Source organism: Hemitrygon akajei, unplaced genomic scaffold (genome assembly GCF_048418815.1).
Source record: "Hemitrygon akajei unplaced genomic scaffold, sHemAka1.3 Scf000073, whole genome shotgun sequence".
Lineage (NCBI taxonomy): Eukaryota > Metazoa > Chordata > Chondrichthyes > Myliobatiformes > Dasyatidae > Hemitrygon > Hemitrygon akajei.
Window position 1 is genome coordinate 3,531,160 of NW_027331959.1, and position 4,891 is coordinate 3,536,050.

The following is a 4,891-nucleotide window of genomic DNA, read 5'->3' on the forward strand; positions in this document are numbered from 1 at the left end:
CCATGATAGTCTTCCTCACAGTCCACTACACCCCCAGTCTTGGTGTCATCCACAAATTTGCTGATCCAGCTAAACATGTTATCATCCAGATTACTGATACAGATGACAAACAACAACAGATCCATCACTGATCCCTCTGGCACACCAATAGTCACAGGCTTCCAGTCAGAGAGGCAACCATCTGCTACCACACTCTGGCTTCTCCCAAAGAAACTGTCTCATCCAATTTACTGTCTCATCTTGAATGCTGAGTAACTGAACCTTCTTGACCAACCTCCCATATGAGACTTTGCCAAGTGCCTTGCCAAAGTTCATGCAGACAACATCCACTGCCTTGCCTTCATCCACTTTCCTGATAACTTCCTCCAGAGACTCTGTAAGGTTGGTTAGACATGACCTACCATGCACAAAGCCATGCTGCCTATCCTGAATCAATCCACAACTATCCAAATACTTATATATCCGGTTCCTGCACATGTGCAAAAAATCACACTGATCTATTTTGTTACCTCATGTGGATTACCATTCTGATCTTCCAGAGGTTTAATTTTTTCCCTTGCAATCTTTTTGCTCTTAACCTATCTGCAGAATCCCTGAGGATTCTCCTTCACCTTGTCTGCTGGGGCAACCTCATGCCTTCTTTTATTTCTTTCATAAGTGTTCACTTGAATTTCCTGTACTTCATAAGTACGCCATTTGTTCTTATCTGCCTGTACCTGGTATGCACCTCCTATTTATAGATTTGGGTGATGAAAGTCAAAGGGGTGATAGAGCTGCATGGTGCGAGGAGGGCGTAGGTGGGGGGGGGGGTTAAACTAAAGTTGCAGGGGGCCTGAATAATGGAACAGAGGGTGGAGGGGTTTTGGAGACAGTTGTTGTTCTGTCCTCAGACAAAGTCAAGAATAGTGCAGTGACTATGCTGACCCCTGTATATTTCAATACAAGGAGCAGTGTAGGACAGGCAGATGTGTTCAGGGATGGATCAACACCTGGAATTATGACACCAGGATCTGGCAACTGTGACAGGATGCTTTATGGAAAAGGTGTGCTTGGTAAATGGGAGGCCTTCAAATCTAAATATTGATAGTACAAAGCGGGTATGTGCTTGTCAGAATAAAAGGAAAAGGTAGAAACTGTAGGGAACCTTGGTTTTTAAGAGATATTGAGACCCTGGTGAAGGACAAAATGGAGTTGCATAACAGGGATAGGCAGGCAGGTTCTTACGGAGTATAAGAAATGCAAGAGAACAAATAAGATATAAATCAGGATGACTAAAAGAAGGCATGAGGTTGCTGTCGCAGAAAAGATGAAGGATAATCCTCAGGGATTCCAGAGATAAATTAAGAGCAAAAGGATTACAAGGCACAAAGTGGGTTCTCTGTAAGACCAGAATGGCAATCCACGTGTGGAACCAAAGCAGATGGGGGAGATCTTAAATATGTTTTCATCTCTATTTACTCAGGAGATGGACAAAGGTTCTATTGGAGTGTGAAAAAGCCACATTAAAATTGTGGATCCTGTACAGATTAAAGAAGAGAAGTTACTTTGCTGTTCAACTTCGAACATAGAAGTCCACAGCATATTCCAGGTTATTCAGCCTAATATGTTGCGCCAACCATGTAACTTACTCTAGTAATTGCCTAGATTTTTTTTTAAATTGTGGACCCTGTACAGATTAAAGAAGAGGAGCTGTTTGCTATTCTGAGGCAGATTAGGGTGGATAAATCTCCAGGGCATGACAAGGTAGAAACTGCATAGAACATTCCTAGTGCATAGCCCTCTAATTTTCTAAGTTCCATGTACCTATCTAAGAGTCTGTTAAAAGACCCCATTGTACCTGCCTGGACCACTGCTACTGGCAGTGCATTCCACCCACCCACCACTCTCTGTATAGAGTACTTTCCCCATGACATCCCCTCGGTATCTATTTCCAAGCACCTTAAAACTATGCCCCCTCGTGTTAACCATTTCAACCCTGGGAAGAAAACCTCTGGCCACCCACACGCTCAATACACCTCATCATTTTATACACCTAAAAAAGGCTCTAAATATAAACAAGGAAATTATACATTGCACAATCTACTTTCCACAATTCAGTACACTTACAGAGACAGGTGTGTAAAAAGGGCCCAAAGGATATCAGGGAACAACAGGCCAAATTCACCACCACCACAAACTATTCCTGCTGTGACCATCGAGGTAATAGTACCTCAGCAAAAGGACCTACAGGCTCCGGGACATCATCTTCCACCAGGCCATCAGACTGATTAATTCATGCTGATACAATTGCATTTTCCTCATGTTTATGAAGTATGTATGTGATAAAGTCAACTCAATTCACCCTCTCCACTATCTGTTCTATCATTCTGACTCCCATAGCTTCTACAGCTTATTGTAACCACATCACCTCTCCCCCCCACCAGCAAGCCTTACCACTAGGATATTCATCCCCTGTTGTTCTGTTCCACTAACTAATGAATCCCCTATCAGCTATTTGACTTTCCTTTGCCAGGTAATTCCCCCCAATAAAGTGGTCTACTGTTGTTGTGTGGGATATCAACAAGAGTACTCTGCTATTTAACCTTATTCCCCTTCCTGGCTCTCACCCAGTGTCCTGTGTCCTGAACCTTGGGTGTAACTTACCCATATTCATGTCATATCTATCACCCCCTCCAGCTGCTGGATGACCTGGAATTCACCCATTTCAAATTCCAGCTCCTTGAAGTGCAGGGTTACAAGCTGCAGCTGGATGCACATCTTGTAGGTGAGGGCATCAGGGACACTGGAGGTCTCCCCACCTTCCCACCAATGTCCCCTCTAATTTGTAATGACCCTTGTGCACATAAACCTTGTACTGTGCATTTTTTTACCCAGTGACAACATGCGCACAGTGAATTTAATATAGAGAGGAATTCATTTTCACAGCTGGCAAATCACTGTCGATAGGAAATTTGACCTCTTCTGGGTTTGATCCAGTTCATCTGCACTCTCACACAACCTATGTAGCAGGCCTGGAACGGGTAATGAAGGATTTTCTCACCAAAGCCTTTGCATATTGTCAATATCTGGTTGGCTTGCTAAATGATGCTTTAAAACAGGGGTGTCAAACTCATTTTAGGTCACGGGCCGGATTGAGCAAAATGCAGCTTCATACGGGCCGGATCAGTCGGACGCGTGTGAACGCAGCTTTCGTTGCCTCCGTTTTTTCAGCCTGCTCTCATGTGTCTCAGCCTCTGCTATAACTACAAAGTGTTTTTCTTTACAAATTTGGTTTCTTATGAAGAAGACTGCCAAGCAAGACTGCCGAATAAACACTAAAAACCCTGAAAACCTGGTACCTGAATAAACTCAGCATTAGCCATATCATACGCCATAGGCTCTTCGATTACTGGGGCCAGCTTTAATAGTAATTAGATATTATCTCACGGGCCTTGAGTTTGACATATATGCTTTAAAAAGTCAGATTTCCAAATATCAAGCCATTTCTTCTCACTTGCAAATTCTCCAGCAACTTTTGCATCATCACAATGCACACATGTATCACCAGTTTCTGTAGTGTACATAAATATTTCCCCTGAATCCTCTCCCAGGTGACAGATGGTGGTGAACTCATTGATGGCAATGTAGTCCGTCTCATTGGAGTCTGGCACATTCCAGATGTGAAAGCTACTTGTTTGATATCATTATGTACCCAGAGAGAATGGGACAAAATATCTTCTCACCGGTAGAAAAGTCCAGAACAAGAGGAGTTTGAACAAGCAACACACACACACAAAATGCAGGAGGAACTCAGCAGACCAGGCAGCAACCATCGAAAAGTGTACTAATGATGAATTCCGCCGGCATTTTGTGTTTGTTGTTTGGATTTCCAACATCTGTGGATTTTCTCTTATTAAGGATTGGAGGTAGAACAAAGGTGGCTTTCTCACAGCTGATGTAAAAAAAAAGTTCCCTTTCTCCGAGTTCCTAATCCTTGCATTCAGATAGCTGGAGCTCAGCTCTGTCTGAGAGATGCATTGGCTCCCATTCCCTCATCAGCCCTAAGCTCCCCGGGGCCCGTGCACGGATCGTGGGGATGACAGATAGGGAAAAAAAAGACAGGACTGTCCCGGGATTGCGGGCCATAATGGCCGCACCTCAAGGGCATTGTCCCGAAGTTGGAGTTTAAATTAGCTGAATGGAGAATAACTCTCACCTGCATTGAAATTTTCCAAGGCCTTTTCTGTACTGCGCGCATACGTGTACACAGTGACGTCAACAGCCCTGACGCCTGCTCATTCGATCGGTGCATCAGCGCCGGCCAAAAACTGTGACGCAAGGCCTTATGGGTAATCACGACGCCATTAAACATTTCTGCAAGCACTGGTTCAATGTCCATACCTCATTTTTTTTCGTGTGTATAGAAAAATCAGCAGCTGTTTTAACGCAGAAAGCGGCTCCCATATACAATATACTCAATATCAACGTGTATCTCATGCCAAGGTAAAATGCAGATGTGAAACACGAGACATTCTGCAGTTACTGGAAATACAGAGACGTACACACACAAAATGTTGAAGGAGCTCTGCAGTTCAGCAGCAACTAAGCAGAGGAGTACACAGACTCGGCATGCTGAAGGGGCTCGGCCTAAACGTAGACTGTTTATTCCTCTCCATATTTGCTGCCTCATCTGTTGATTTCCACCAGTATTTTGCAGAACTTAACCACCTTCTTCTTCGGTCAGCCAGTTTCCAAATGTTTCTGATCTTTCTTTTGTAGCCGCATGCTGCTGGTCTGATTCCTGCTCCTCCTCCTCCTCGTAAACTCTGGACTGCATCCTTCTCCGGAGCCCCAAAGCCCTGGCTCAGGCTGGCAACTCTCTGGTTTCTGACTCTGCTCCATCGAAGATTCA